Source organism: Hipposideros armiger, unplaced genomic scaffold (assembly GCF_001890085.2).
Source record: "Hipposideros armiger isolate ML-2016 unplaced genomic scaffold, ASM189008v1 scaffold_356, whole genome shotgun sequence".
Classification (NCBI taxonomy): domain Eukaryota; kingdom Metazoa; phylum Chordata; class Mammalia; order Chiroptera; family Hipposideridae; genus Hipposideros; species Hipposideros armiger.
Window position 1 is genome coordinate 211,542 of NW_017731706.1, and position 17,155 is coordinate 228,696.

The 17,155-nt window shown below is 37.1% G+C and overlaps 1 protein-coding gene across 6 annotated transcripts in view; it reads right to left on the reverse strand.

Moving 5' to 3' along the window:
• Window positions 1-17,155, reverse strand: part of ZNF438 (zinc finger protein 438) — a 260,413-nt gene that overhangs the window by 51,890 nt on the left and 191,368 nt on the right. The window lies entirely within an intron of this gene.

The window sequence follows — 17,155 nt, forward strand, 5'->3', positions numbered from 1 at the left end:
AAAGGACAGCAACTTGTCTGTTCCCCTTCCCCCAACTCCCCAATAAAAATCTTTAAAAAAATAACAATGCTTTCATCAGCTGTTTCTACATTTTCTGTATCATAGCAAGGCCAACAGACTTAGCATATTTGGGTAAAGGTAACTTGTTCAAATCAAATACGCCTTCACCCTTCATCAGGTATACCAACGTATGTAGGAAACAAAACACCTCTGAGCTCTATCTTTTAATTGTTGATCTTGGGCTAAAAATGACTCCAGTTGTTTTTTCATTTTTTTCTAAATGTCCATAAGTTTTTCTGGATTGATTTTTATTTCCTTTATAGGCACTTGCTTCTCACAAACTTGCTGCACTATCCTTTTTTCTTCTGAGGGAAGCAAAATTAATAAAGCTTCATCATCTACTTGGCAGGCCTATCTGCTCTGTGAATATGAGTTGGCATTCTCTGGGCAATCAAACACAAGAACCCAATTCATGGCCTGAATATCCGATACTCTGGCTGCAGGATCAGTAGCAAAGAGCGCTGTTAGTGCTCTTGCACACCAACTTATAACAGGCTTCCATTTTTCTCATCTGCTGCTGTCAACCACAAAGTCAAGAATGAAAATATGAGAGTACAGGCGGTAGAAAACTCAGTTTAGATTCTGAACCTCTTTATAACTGAAAGAAAATATATAATACTCTTCTTTGGATGGCTTCTCAAAAAGGATGTAGGATACTTATTTTTTACTATAGCTCACAAACTATGTAGTTTTATTCCAAAGTGATAGGGTTGCTATAGTTTACTTTTATCAGCAGCCCAAACATATTCAGAGTTTTTCAAACTCAAACATACAAGGTCTTTTACAGATTTGATTTCTTGTGCCTGGAAAAAAGCAAAGTAATAGCTTTTGGGGAAGATTTTTGATAATGGCATTCATAGTACCAGAAGAGTCTATGCCCAAGAGTCTACTTCATTATGAACAAATCGTTGGAGATTGGTATAAACACTTATTGCTTCATCCTTGTGTTTAAATAGTCAAATTTGTATGCAAACAAGTATATTTATGTGGCTGATCTTCTCAGATGATCTTGTCTCAGATCCTTTCCATCAATGATGAGATGGCTGACAAGTCCATGATTTTTTACTACTTCTTAGAAAACCCAAAGGCCTGAGAAATAGATCAGTTAGTTCTCTCATAGGTAGTATATTATCAGAACCCACAGCCCATCTGTCACAGTCTATTACAGATGATAAAAAGCTTCCAGTACTGAGACAAGGAAAGTCAAAACCTTGCCAGATCCCATTTTGGCAGTTCCAAGTACATCTTTACCTTGCAAAGCCAGGTTTAAAAAACAAACAAACAAAAAAAAAACCCAAGTCTGTCCTTTAGTATTATCTCAATAAAGGCTCAAAAAAATAATCTTAGAAAAAAATTTAAGTTTAAAACTATTTGCCCCTTGACTTAAACTTGAAGGACTGTTTGGATAGATAAAAAAATCCAAAAAGGTAAGTTACCTTTTTCTTGAAAATCTATTAAGTGTTCTCTATTTTCTTGCAGTGAGTGAAATCTGAGGCCAACATAATTCCTCCTTTACAAATAACTCAACTTATTTGTCTAGCTTTCCAAAAGAATCTTTATCTCTGAGATCCAGCAACTTCACCACCCCCAGAAACACAGTCTGTCCTTTCAATATTCAGATTTATTTCAGAAAAGCTTAACCTGTAAATATTAGCTCATTAGTTTGGGTGTCTTGTTGTGTGTATAATTATACGTATAATGGATCTGCTCTGCCTATCTTCTATGTCAGTGGTCCACAAATTGAGGGACATTTGGGGCTACATGGAGACTTTCCAAGAAATATGTGTGCATATACAGTTTTAAGGCAATCAAATTCCAGGTCCTCAACTTCCATCCTACTACTACTGATATTTCTAGAAACGTACCTGCAGCTACATTATCATGCCAGCCTCTTTTTCATTCCTCCCCACCCACCTTCACAATCACCCTTTTCCCACTTAACAAAGAAATGTGTACCCCTCACTAATCCCATCTAGTGCATTTCCCTGGAATATAAAAACCCTCCAGGATGCCAAAAACCCTCCAGGATGCCAAACCTGTAAATTCTCCTTTAATCAAAGCATACAGGATGGATTTGTTCTTTCCCCAACATATATATACACACACACATACACACACACATAATGTATGTGTTATATACATATATTGTAATATATGTATATAATTGCATATGTATATGTATATTACATACATTATATGTAATATAATGTATGTGTTATATACATATAACACATACATTTGATTAAGAAATGGGCCCATGTTAGTATATTGTAAGTTCAGATGTATACGAGTACTAGAATAAAGTAGTAGTGAAGGCACTTGTACTTAAGGACTGTACCTCTTCCATACCCTTATTATTAGGAAAAAAAATCATCTCACCTCTGGGAGGCTTTAGTGAGCACAAAGAAATATTGAAGGCAGCAGTATCTTATTGTATCCAGGCGACACACGGTAAGGCTCTGTGCCTTATCTATTTATCTACATTAGAATTAGAATTCAGCCGTGTGATGGTTGTCATGGAGACATACATTAACATATTTATTTGAGTTGAAAAATCAAATTGGACTTTTATTGACAGGAAGAAGTCTGATTAGGAACATAGGTTTGAAATTGAAGACTGGCTTTGTCAATTACATTAAACGGCAACCATTTTCCCTAAATTAAGTTATCTACAAGGTTTTGATAAAACTATATTTCAGATACATATTAAGAGAAAAATTTCTCTAAAAACTCATATACGAGCAAATATCTATTAAAATTAATACTTTTTCAAAACATCCTGTTCTACATATATTAGGTTAAACAAGATATCTCTAAGGAAAAGAGTAATAAGTACAACAGTCATTTGATAATTCTTAGTTAAACCTTTTAGATAAACTTCCCCAAACAAAGAAAGTGATAATAAATTTGTTTGCAAGTCAGGTGGTTCCAAGTCTTTACTTTCTACAAATGATTGAGTAATTGAGTTGTCAGTAGATCATTAAATTAATTTACAGATCACTTTATGATTTCTGGCACATAACTCAGCAGAATGAAAAAAGTTAATAAATTATGTTTTGGCACACTGTAAACAATAATATTTTAAACTTAAAGGTGTTTCATCACTCCATTAAATATATATATTTGACTTGCTATTTCTAATATTTCTATTTCTAATTTCTAATTTCTATGGCCTCACTATTTTTCTGTACCATCTGCTTTCTTTTGTACTCCTTCTAATTTTGTTTCCATTTCTTTGGTAGTTTTGTTTTTGTCTTCAGTTTTTTTACTGATTTCTGCTTTTAATTTTATGATTGAATTTAATTATAATGATTAATTTACAACTTATAATTTACCCATTTCCCATTTTGTGTATGATGTGAGATAGAAATCCATTATTATTCTCTTTTATATGAGCAATCTCTTGCCCCAGTACCATGTATTTAAAAATCTGTCCGTTCTTTCCCCACTAATCTACAATTTTGTTATAAATCAAGGTTCCATATATAGATGGATCTGTTTCTGAATTCTCTATTCTTTCCATTGGCCGATATGTATATCCTTATACCATACACTGGCTAAATTAGTGTAGCTTTATATTGTCACAAAATAAGGCAGGAAAAACATTTTGTTCTTCAGGGGTGTCTTTGTAATTTTTGGACCACTTCTCTTCCACATACATTCAGAATTGTAATATGAAATATCACAAAAATAACAACAACAATAATGATGATGATGATGATGATGATGATAATAATAACAATGTTAAGACCCCCCAAATCTGTTAGGAATTGATTCTACATTCATTGAGAGAATTAACATCTTTGCAACATTAAGTCCATTAATATTATGGTTCTCTTCATTTAACTGGATCATAGTTAATGTCCTTCTATAAAAGTTTCTAACTTTCCCGATAAAGGTTATAGACATTATTTGTTAGAGTTATTGAAATGTTATTTGTATTGTGTTGTATTTCAAATTGTATATTTTGAAAATTATATTTTCTACAGTAACTTCACTGTGGAGAAACCTGGCAGACACCATAACCAAGTGATCAAGGTTAACATCACCAGTAACACAGTGTATGCAATATAATCAGGAGAAAACATCAGACAAACCCCAACTGAGGTCCATTCTACAAAAGACCTGAACGCTACTCTTCAAAAATGTCAGGTCCCTGAAAGAAAAGACCAAGAAATTGCTACAAATTAGAGTAAAGAGATATAGCTACCTGGATTTGACCTTGAAAAAAGGCCATCAGTAGAAAAACTGGGAAAATCCAAACAAAGGCATACTTTAGTTAATTAACATTATAACAATGTTAATTTATTACTTTTGAAAAAATATATAGCATGGCTATGTAGAATATTAATTATTTCAAAACAAAATGCTTTTAAAATTACATTCTCTGTTTTGTTGTTGGTGGTGTTACTGGTCTACAAAAATGCAATTGGCTTTCCTTGTTGATTTTGTATCCAAAAACCTTGCTAAACTCTCTAGTTAGTTCTAAGATTTTAGCTTGGAGTTCCGAAAATTTTCTACATAGACCATTATATAAGTTGCCAATAATGACAGTTTTTTTTTCTTCCTTTCTATTCTTACACCTTTTCTTTTAGGGTTTTTTCCCCTCATCTTACTCTGCTGGCTAGAATATCTGGTAAATTATTGAGTAAAAATAGTGATATCAGGGATCCTTATCTTTTAAGTTAAATTGTATCTCTTGATGCTCACAAAAAATTTAATTTAATCAGAATAAGGAAAATAGTTGCTTTCGCTTTGAGCATTTCTACCACAGAGATAACAATACCATTTTTTTGTTTCAAGTATTAAAATGTTTAGTCAAAAAGCATAAAATAATATATAACCCAAAGAAAAGGAAGTCACACGAAGATACACAAGAAACATAGTATTAAGTTATTAAAACAAAATAAAAGCTGTGACACTAACCTTGTTAACATGTAGACTATTAACATTGTCCACACTTTGCTTTTCAACCCTGTATCATGGTGTCGAGCTGTCACTGAGAAGTGGCTGCCCAGCCAGAGTCTACATCTCCAAACCCTTCCCCCTTGCACCAAACAGAGCCTGGTGAATAGCCCTCCACAAAACAACGGTGAGTGAAAGTGACAAGCTGAGGCTCTTCAGAAGCAGGTGAAGTGTGTTCACACCTCTTTCCCCACTTGCATGAGGACTCCAAGGCCCAGGTTATAGGTCACCTACTGATCAGGAATGCCTTCAATGCAGTGTTTCATAAGCCATACACTTGAATTAGGTTTAAGCTATTAATTTTTTTGGAGTCTATTTGTTACAGCAGTTAGTTAGCTTTCTCTAACTAATGTAAAAAATAGCATCTTTCAGTAGGGTGCAGACCAAACAAAAAATCTAAACTATCTGACACCTGCTTGGCAGCCAGGCAGCAGGAAATGAATAAACTAAGTAAAGGATGGAAAGATAGTTAAGTCATGCAGTCACGAAACACTTAATAAAAACACGACTTGCCAAAAGGAATCCATGGTGACGGAAGCTGAAAAGTGGTTGCCTCCAGGAGAGCAAAGTGGGGAATTAATTGGAAAGGGGCATCCATCTGGGGTAATGGAAATGTTCTACATCTTATTTGGGGTGGTGGTTTTTTACATGGGTGTATACAATTGTCAAAACTCATTGACCTGAATGCTTCAGAGCTGCGTGTTTATGTAAATTATACCCCCCAAAATTTTAATGCCTTAGATAGATTCAAAGGCAGAATAAGTGTCTACCAAGTCCATAGCTATAGGGAAAAGAGATAGAAAACAGAATATTGGAATAGCACTATTACTTGCTGCATTTATCGAGAATCTATAAGAAAAAAAATGCGCACAGGCAAGAACTGATAGGTTTGAGGGCAGAAATAAAAGAAAATAGAGAATGCAGAAATTTGGGGCTCCTGGGTTTAGAAATGCTGACTGCATCTGGATTTCACATAGTAAAAAAGAAGACTGAAACAAAAACTCATAGACATAGATAACAGTTTAGTGGTTACCAGAGGGGAAGTGGGGAGGAGGATAGTAGATGAGGAAAAAGGGGATCAAATACATGGTGATGGAAGGAGAACTGACTGGGTGGTGAACACACAATGTGATATATAGATGATGAATTACAGAATTGTACACTTGAAACCTATGTAACTTTATTAACCATTGTCACTCCAATAAAGTTTAATTTTTAAAAAAAAGAAAAGAAAAAGGTTTTGAGCAAAATGGCTCATTATATGCATATATTTTCTCAGGTAAACAGAAGGAAGTAAGACTTGCTGCAGATCAAGTTAGGTATGTTAACATCCCATGGAACCTGTTTTGAAATGAGAGAGAGGAATGGGTAAAGGAGCAAAGCAATCAATTAGGCTTGGGATTTTTTGGTGTGCTTTTTGGCTAGAATGATCATACAATTTATTATCTAAATTGGGATAGTTTAGAGAGTGAAAGAGGGCATTATTACTTAACATGCACAAGAGATATAAACTATGACTGTCCCTGCCAGACTGGGACATGTACTCAGTCACTTTATTACTAGCACATGGGATTAACTACAAGGAGACAAATCAGAAGCCAACTAAGTTTCTAAGGGAATAACACTGCCAAAATCCCCCCAAAAGGGTTTCTAATAAGCCTTTAACTGTTTGACCCTTAAAACAAGGCTCAAGCTGCCAAAATTGCATGAGCAGGAAGTCGGAAACAAAGGTTCAATAGCCTCCAAGGAGGTCCTATTCCCCAATGTCCACATAAATGTGACCTTGAAAGAAAATGGGCAAGGAAGAACCTTCTGGAAGTCAGAATCATATCCTAGAGAATAATGAATGAAGTTCCCTTTAGAGAGCAGGACCAGAGCCTAATCAATGGATATCTTCAACCTTAGGCAAGGATTCTTTAAAATGCTTCTTGCCATCCCATGTTTCTTGTCACTGTCAATCTTCCTAATTCTAAATGTTCCCTCAGCTTTAGCAATTTAAACACAAACTTGTAATTTGTTAATTGGGCCTAATGCAATACATTATGAGCATTGCATGTACTGCGACGGTGGTGAGAATAAACCTGAAGAGTCATTTGCAAAGATCACTGAACTGATTGCAAGGAGGCCATGATTCTCATCCAACCTTTCTGATTAACCGTGTGACCCTGGATAAATCATGATTTTTCAGGACTTCAGTTCCTTCATTTGCAAAATGAATAAAGGATGCCTTCCACTTCTATAATTCTAATATAAGATTCTTGACCTTGCTGAGCCAAAAGAACTACAGAAATCCTCTACAAAATGTCATTACTTGGAGAATCCATAATAGACTAGTTGGTCTGGTTTTTATAGCAAAAGTAAATTAGCACAGTTCTAAAAAGTTATATTGGCAAGAAAACTCTTGGCACTCTTTCATGTCTTGATTTTTCTATATTATTTTTGTCTCATAATACATTAAGGAATAAAATATAACTTTAAGTGGGAAAAGACACTTGCCTTCCATTTCATTAGGCTTTAGAAACTAATCCAAAAGGGGGTGGGGTGAGGAACTCTATTGCACCTAAAAATATCAGTTCTTCTGTAATATTACAGACTAAAATTTAGAATGTTTTAAAAACCAAAATGCAATTTGGAGAAGACTTTTAATCTAAAAATACCATAATAACATATTTTATCAGTTATATAGTAAATAATAATATTCACTGAACCCTAAAAATATTATTGTTTTCAAATAATTGAAATTAGAAAAATATGTCTGCTCAATTTCAACTTTTGGTGCCCCCTCTAATTTTTAGAAGAAAATTGCATTCAGGACTCTGTAGTCTTCACTGATAAAAGATAAAACAAAAATTAATATTCTATATTGATACTCTGTTACTCATAATTATTTAGCTTTATACATGTATAAAATAGTAGCCAACATTTTAAGAGAATAGGATCCGAACTTTTTCACTTCAAATCACTAAATGTCAGGGCATATATAAAACAAGAAATATCAATACCACTGTACCTTGAAAAAAGATCTCTCTAATTATCTGTTAAGGGAAAGAGTGAATAACAAAATGAGGAACCAGATAAGCATCATGAAAATACCCCAAATCTCTGAAACACAAATTTGCAGGTGTACTTAAGGTTATACAAAAGTGTAAATAAGTTTAAATAACGGAAAATTTATAAATGGAATATCTTAATGGTGCTAAAGGAATTTCTATTTAGAGATATTTGACGTTCTATTTAGAGATATTTAACTCTCAGGTAAAGGAGGAAATGTTTTTTATGACAAAAATTATGCCTTAAGAGAACAGTTCAGTTCACAAATTTAGATGTTTCCATGTCAGTAATGATATTCTTTTTTTCTTCTCTGGAAATTTTAACGTTTATCTCTTCCTTCTGTTCTAGGAAAACGTCGTATTTGTTTGATAACTCTCTTCAGTTTTCTTTGTATTCGGGAGTTACTGGAACTTCTGGATTGTGTCTCTAATTATTTTTTCCTCAAATTTATTTTTCAACCCCTTTAATGAATTTATTTCTGCCTTCATATTTCTAATTTTTGCACATTATTTCTTGTTCTTTAACTTTCCTTTCCTTTAATTCTCTTTTTTTAAAAACAGACTGTTTTCTATGCAAAAATTTCTCACATTTTCAAAGTTAATAATCTTAGTTTGTTTCTTAAGGTTCCTATCACTGTCTCTAGTTTTTGATTCGTCAGATTTCCTTGTTTCTGTTTACTTTATCTCTGCTTTCATATTGGAAGCATTCCAAAATATCTGCTGATCCTTGGCTGACTATCCCTATTTAAGTGTAAATTATTAGTACAGCCAGTTGGCAGCTGTCTGTGGGGTTAAGCTTATCGAAGGTGAGATTCACTGAAGGACAACTGGAGAACAAATGGGCTTTCTCTGTGGGGGAACCTTCTAGGGTTTTTCTCTGAGAGCATTCCGTTTCTCTCTGGGACTTAGAAGTTGGGCTCCTGGTGCTCTCTGGCAGGGCAGACTTTGCTTAACCCAACCTCCACATGTCCCTGGGCCTAGATTCTCTGTTGTTTCAACTTCTCCAGAGAATAAACCTCCCATCTTCTGGGGCGTGCAGAAGGCAGTTATCTGGCTGGGATGGGATAAGGACCTGAGTGGTCCTTTGACAGACCAGTTGATTTCAGCTGACCATCTGTTTCTAGCCCCATGCCTTACTTCCTCCTTTAGCCTAACCTCATACCTCTAATCATAGAATGGCCTAAGGCTCTGCAAGACAAAATGGCTTCCTGTCATTATTTTCTCCTCTGTAGGTGCTTAGGTTTTCACCTTCTTCTATTCTACTAAGTCACAGTAGCATACACTTCCTGTGTTCATATTTATGGGTGCGAGTTACTGATGTCATCTACTTTTTATCAAAGAGTTGGAATTTCTGGTTCTTATTTGTTTTGGATGGGTTTTTTAATAGAAGAAGGTAAAAGATTTTTATTTGCCATCTTAAAATCAGAAGCGAGAGTCTGTAACTCATTTCACATGCCACTTGTAATGGTTTGAATGCACTATAGGTTTGGTCCTCTGAGCATACAGTCCAATCTCCTTTGTTCCCTTTCCTTTGGAGAAAACTTCCCTCATGCCATGAGAGCTGGGGCTTGCAGTCACTGGGCCACGCCCGTCTACTGTAGCATTGGAAAAACATGTGCCAGGCTCGCCCACCAAAGTACCCCATTCCCTGGGCCCCAATGATGATTCATCACACGTGGGGTCATTTTCTCTGGGGCAGAGAGCTGGCTATTGGGCCCAACAAATTCTCTTTCTGTTAGGGCTGCTCAACTAGAAAGATAGTCTCAAGCCGCTGGTGGTCATCTTACTGATCACATGCCTGTTTGAAGAAGGACAAATAAAGAAGCCAGCAGAGCTGAAAAAGTCCAGATGAGATCATCTGAGTTCCTGGCTGCACCCATGCCTGAAGCCAGATGCACCTCTGGAAACCATAGTTATATAAACAATTAAGTTCCTTTTATTTACATAAGCTGGCTTGAACTGGCTTTCTTTCACTTGCAACCGAAGGAGTCCTGATGAATTCATTTAATCAAAAATGTTCCAAATTACTAATACTCAAACTACAAAACACCATTTCTTTGCCAAAAATTAAATAGTCTAACTTCTCTTAAGATAAAATCATAAATCACAAATCATAAATAACATGCCCATATGCCCCTTTCACCACTTAGGTAAGATACTTTGATTTTGTTTGAATATTCTGTTTTCAGGGTAGCAGTATCTTTGAGAATGAGGCATATATATTCTGTAGTACTACAAACCCAGTAGCCACTAACCTACAGAATACTTTTCATCCAGGTATTTCAAAAAGTCTTGTCATTTCTTTAAACCTTCTCTACAAGAACACCCAGTTTTTATTAAAACTCAAGGTGTATGGTTATCTTACATAAAGGCTGTATGGAAAAATGAAGTAATACATCTCAAAACAATTGCTCCCTTAGGAGGAAAAGTATGATTTAAATTCAAAGAATTATTCAGCCTCAATCTCTGACCCAGAAACTGGAAACCAAGATAATTTCAACCCAAGGATTTATGGGAAGGAGGTGGACAATAATAACATGATTCCAAGGAAACAGGTGGGAATGCTTAGGGGTCATGTGTTCCTTGGATGCTCTCCCTGGACTGACTTCCCCATTATTATCTACAGGCCATTGTGCTTGCCAACTCAATAGTCAGTATCTAAGCTTCTGGGTTTGCAGTTTGGCCTGGGTCTTTATCAGTTTCAAGTGCATATAGAGGCTGGGCAGATAATCTAAAAGAATACGGAGGCGACATTCTTTTAATGCATTACAATTATTTTATTTGCATTAAAAAGTAAGTCTCATTAAAATTCCAGTCTCTCATTCTCTTTTTTTATTGGTGCAAGTTTTTGTTTTTTGTTTTTCCATGCATCATTTCTATCAACTGTTCCTGGTTTGTCCTTGGTTTGTTCCATAATGCTCTTAAATAGTAGTTTTTTTGGCACTGTTACTCCCTATGTATAGAAATTGTGTATGAATAATAGCTAATAATAATCATAACAATAGTTCAGTTTACTGAGCACTTACTATGTGCCACACACTGTTCTAAGTGCTTTACCTGGATTAATTTATTTTGTCCTCATTTCAATCCTATGAGGTAGGTACTATGATCCTCATTGTACAGATGAGAGCATGGAGGCACTGAGAGGGGTAAGCAGCTTATCCAAGATCACATAGCAAACAAGTTGTAAATATGAATCCAGGCATTCTGGCTCAAGGATCTCTGCTCTTAAACTATTACTCTGTACTCCACAAAGAAATATGCCACCTAACGGGTTCCCAAAATGTTGCCTTGAAGACCTAGACCCCAGCACCTATGAATGTAACCTTATTTGGAAATAGGGTCTTTTTATATGCAATTGGGTTAAGATGAGGTTATACTGGATTAGTATAATCCAGTATATTAGTGGGCCCTCCTGCAATATGACTGCCATCCTTAGGAGGAAAATTTGGACACAGAGGGAAAACAGCATGAGAATATGGAGATAGAGACTGGGGATATGCTGCCACAGACCAAGGAATTCCTGGGGTTACCAGAGCTGAAAGAGGCAGGAAGGACCATCCCCTAGGGGCCTCTGAGGGAGCACGGCCCCGCCTACACCTGGATTTCAGACTTCTCACCTCCAGAACAGTGAAAGAGCAAATTTTGTTGTTTAAACTACCCAGTTTACGGTACTTTGTTATGATAACCCTAGGAAACTAACACACTTTCTCTTACTTATTCTGAAATATGTCATCCTGTCAACCTGTTATTTCCAATTTTAACACAGATGGCAGTATAAGTAACATTTAACTTTCCTCTTAATTCTATTTAAAGAAAATCAACAGCCGGGGGGGGTGGGGTTGTGAGAACTGCAAAGCACAGCCTCCCATCTAATAGAGGCAGCTTCCATTCCACTTTACCTGACTACTGCCACATGGAAAGGTGGGACTGAAGTTGCCAGATCTTTACAGTTTTCAAAAGAACCCAGAAATCTGGATTTGTACATTAGTTAACAACAAATTAAATTAGTAACTAGTTAAAATAACACTAGTAAATAACTAATTCATGTGTAAGACAAACATTGTGTAAGCCAAGCATGACGCATCTATGACCAAATCTGGCCATAATCTCTGCTTTGGGTGTTTTCTTTGCTTTCCATGTCTACTTTCCTTCTCACTTCACTGGACCAGGCCTTAACTGGAGTCAGCATCCATCCAGCAGATCTCAGAAGCATGCCCAGCGCTGGTACTAGGGGTCTTGTGGAAGTCAGCACCTGAGGACTAGGGTACCCTCTCTGGGGTGTACTGAGCGTACCCGATACAGAAGCGCTCTCTACACCTAGGAATCCAGGCCTGAACAGGTGTCCTCTTCTGGTCCATATCTGAAGTCTAATATCATTCCTCTATTGTGTCAGCTGGTCTTCCTAAGGCATTTGTCTTTGTCTGTCCAATCTATAAGAGACTTAGAGCTTTAATGGGTAGAGGTTTGGGGTAAGCCTAGGACATGCCCTTGGTACTTCTCGGGCTCACAACCACTTCATTCATAGCACTGTCCTTATAACGAGGTCCCCGAATTTCTTATCTCTTCTATGTATACTTGAAAGAGGCATAAGTAGATTATAATAGCTCATGTTGTCTTTCATTATTCACTCTACTGTAACCTATGAAACTTGCCAGAAACCTGGAAACATTTTTGAACAGAAGTTTTGTGAAAGCAGTTTTACAAAATGTGACTTTATTAATCAGGCTTGTTAAAAAAAAACTCAAAAATATAAAGAATGTTAACATCAACTCTAGTCCATTATGTCTCTTGCTGTTTAGTAGGCTTAGAATCGCTGAGTTCTCATTGGCTATGAACATTTCTTCAGTATCTACCAGAGTTCAGACCTTTTTGATATGGTATAAAACCGAACGGTTGCTTCTGGTAAGTGAAAGGAGGTACTTGACATGTTGCCAGGACTCTGCTACCCTGAGATATGAAATTCAGTCAGGTATCCTGGCACACCGTGGTGTTTGGGACTTGCAAAATTGACAAACATTATTATGGAAAGTCTGTAAAGCAATGTTAAGAAATCAAATACCACAAAATCTGTCCAAGTAAGCTCATTTAATGTTTTAGGTTTATTTATTTCTATTTTGCTTGAATTAAAAATCTCCCAATCTTCCATTGGTCTTTATACCTGTAAAATCATAGTGAAAACCACTAGCTTATCATTCTCATAACAATTCCAAATGGTCAGTGAAGCAGGTTCTATCCCCATCTGACAGATGAGGAAACTGAAGCTGAGAGCGCTAAATAACTTGTTCGAGATTGTCAGTGACAGAAGGAAAGCTTGCACTCACAAAGCCCCTGATTCTGAGTTCAGTGATCTTTCCCAACAATAAAAGTCATGCAGACTGTAGACCAGGCTGTTTCGAACAGTTGGACAAACAGGCCTCGGATCAAAACCAAGTCCTATTACTGACTTGACTTTTGAAATCAGATCCATTTTTTAAGTCTCTCTGCATCCCAAGTTGGTCATTTGTAAAATGGAGTTAAAATTATAAAATACACATGGCACAGAATGGGCACGCAACAAATATTAGTTTCCTTCTCCACCCTTTCTCCTACAGGATCCCTGAAATCTAAGCAGACCACTCATTCTCTGGTGAAGCATATGGATGATCAGTGAACACCTAAGTAGGTATAGAAAACCAACTCACGGGTTGTGGCTATAATAATAACACAACAATAAATTCATTGTTACAGGCTACAGAGACCATAGCAGAAACTGTGGTCATGCATATGTACTATTATAGAATAGCCGAGAGAGTGGTTCTTTGACACTGAGTCTTTTTTAAAGGGGTCAAGTCACTCAAAATGTCACATCTTGAGCTTATTCTCTGCCATCTGATATGGCTCATTATTTCCAAACATAAAATATTCAAAACACATCAAAGAAGTATTAATTATTTCCAACTTATGGCATGGCTTGAGACTCTTGACTGGTGGTACCCTCCCAGCTGTCTTGTCCCCCATCAGCCAGAAGTGGGAGTCCCCAGGAGCACCCAACTTGTCAGTGCCACAAGGGAAGTTTAAATCTGACTCCTTTAAATCTCCTCTCTGCTGGCCCACTTGGGTGAGGATGGGGCGGGGGTGCTCACAGACAGACACTAGCAAGGGATGGGCCTGAATAGGAGAGGGGCTACACAGACAGCGGATGTGAGCAGGAGAGCAGCAGAAGCTCAAGGTAAGCACAGATGCTGTTATCAGAAGGCATGCATAGGTCGGCTACCAGAAAAGTTAAGCAATTTTTAAATTTGATGCTAAAAATATTAAAAAGCACAGCATTATTTAGAATATTTCTTCAAATTTCAATCTAATGCTAGAGAATGATGTGACAGGAACTATCTTACATATGTGATTCTGGCTCTTGGCACAATCCTGCAGAACTGGAATTGTGTTACTGCATATGTGGGTGGTTATTAAATGCTTTATGATGATGATGTTCAAAGTCATATTCCTCATACACATAACCTCACTTGCTATTATGACTTGGACGTGTACATGAGTAGACAATGGTCTCCTTCCATTAAATGCAACTGGCTGAAATGACTGTTTAAGTTGCCAGGTTGCAAGAGAAAAGAGATCAAATTAATGAGGGTGAAGTTGTATAATCAGTTTATAAAACAAATCATGCCGAGGTCAAGGCTGACATCACCAACTCCCACATATCTAAGTACACTTAAAAATGTGAACTTCTCTTTTTTCCCACTACCATTGCTCTTATTCAAGCTGTTTCTTATTTCTCTTCCATTCACAGGCAGCGGACAAATTATTTACTTTGGCACACGCCAATATGGTCATGTCACCCGTCTCAGAAACCTCTCAGGGCTTCCCACTGCTTGAGAGGCATTGGACCAACTCCTCAGCAAGGCATTCATGACTCTCCTAAATTTGGCCCATCCTTCTAATTCAGTGGTTCTCAACCACTAGGGGAGCCTTAAAAGAAAAACAAGCTTAGGTCTGATGCCCCAGAAATTTTATTTATTAGTTCTGGGGAAAGATCCAGGACTTGTATTTTTAAAAATATCTATGGATAACTCTTATTCACTGCCAGGGCTGAACCGCTGGTATAATTTCCCCACCTATTATTTCACCCAATATGAACTAAAACTTCTGTTCTAGCCAGTAATGCTGTTTCTGTTGGTTTCTTGGTTTTTATACCTCTAGTCCACTATTCACGCTGTTAATCCAACCTGGAAGATCATTTCCTCTCCTAGCTCTTTATTTAAATTTTCACCATTCCTCTAAGACTACCTGAAACCCCACTGCTATCTCTACATCCATGGTGAATCAGAATGATATTGCCATTCAGATCATCTGAACAGCATTTGTTACCCTCATGAAGTATTTCATGTCAATTAATAGCATTGTTTGAACTGTGAGGGTTTCTCTCATACTTCACTGCCTGTATTTCAGGCTCCTGGAGGGAAAGCAAACTTTTCATAATACTCTGGTTCTCCTTCCCTAGCCCCTAGCATCCATGACAGCATGAAGCATGAAGCAGACATTCACTCCTGTGCTCCAAGCTTATGATGACTGAACAAATTAAATCCTCTAAAATTTATGAAGTGTTTTTCTTTACTCTGACAACACAAACTGTCAACCTCCAGGATTGTTTATGTACACACTGACGTGGTTTTCATGGGAAACATTACTATGCCCATGTAGACATGAGGAAATGATAATTACTGGTCCACAGAAACTGACGTGATGTCAAATATAAGGTTGATACCTATAAATGTGTTTTTCTTAATAGAAGCATTTTCCATATTATATTCAATTCCCGCAAGTTTGTAGAACAGGAAGGGGGGGTGTAATAAAAACAGTTCCTAATCTATCAATACCTGACTTAAACATGACCCACCCATGTGATACGACAGCTGAAGCCCTGTTTACCATCCTAACCTAGTGTGGGGAGGACCTGGAGAGCAAGGGTCCCTGGCCCTCAATTTAGAAGACATGAGCGTATCAGCAACCTACAGGTAAGTGTCTCTTATGCAAATAAGAGCCATAAACCTATTGGCATGAGAGCATCAAGTGCTTAAGCCGCTGCCAGAGCCCCAGCCCAAGCCCTCCTGTTCTGCCTCTGGGGCATGATGGGAGATATGCTTCCATATACAAAGCTAGAATTTCTCTACAAAACAGTGTTACACATGGTGGTTGCCTGTAGTTAAAATAGTACTGGTATTTATGAGTTAAATAGTCTTGGGAGGGCTGGCTGAGAACCTAACCACTATTTATAAGATTGTTTTTGTGGAAAAATGCTTTCTGCATTCCAAACAACAGAATTAGACAGGAACTTTTGGAATACCATTTATTTCTTAGGTTGAGAACTGACTGTGTCTTGTTAATTACACTATGGTCAGTATTTTCCCAGGATAAGATGGCAGAATGGACATCTGCCAGGAGTGCATAACAGCAATGAATAGTTGCTGTGAATATGAACCATATGTGTCTATAAGGATGAAAGACTGCTCAGATGATGGGAGAAAACTCCAGGCACAGTCTTAATTTATTAAACCAATATTTACTGAGCACTATTAAAGGCTATGCTGCATGCTGTGAGGGACAAAACTAAGTCAGAGAAGAGGTTTGATTGTATAGTCCTTACAACCTGGGATGGCAGATAAGCCAGACAGAAACACAAATAATAAAGCTGCATGGTAAAATGTGCTATCTTAGTGATCAAAACAAAATGTAAGATAAAGTCAGCAGACTGAGGCGAGCTAGTGCTTCCAGCTGGAGTGATCAGGGAAAGCTTCATGGAGGAGCCTTGCACCGGCTGAGCCTTGAGAACTTGCACAAGATTTCAACTGGCAGAGAAAACAGTAAGGGAAGAGCAGGGGACATAATAGAAAAAAAAAAAGTGCAAGTCAAGACACAGACATGAAGAACAATGAGAATTTAGAGAATAGCAAAGAGTCCAGTTGGGTACAGTGGGGGATATTTTTAGGAACTTGGTTGGTGGAGGGCTTTGAATGCGGGCAAAGTGGCAGGCATTCCATCCAAGAGTGAGTGGGGAGCCATTAAAGGGTTTTAATATTAATATTATC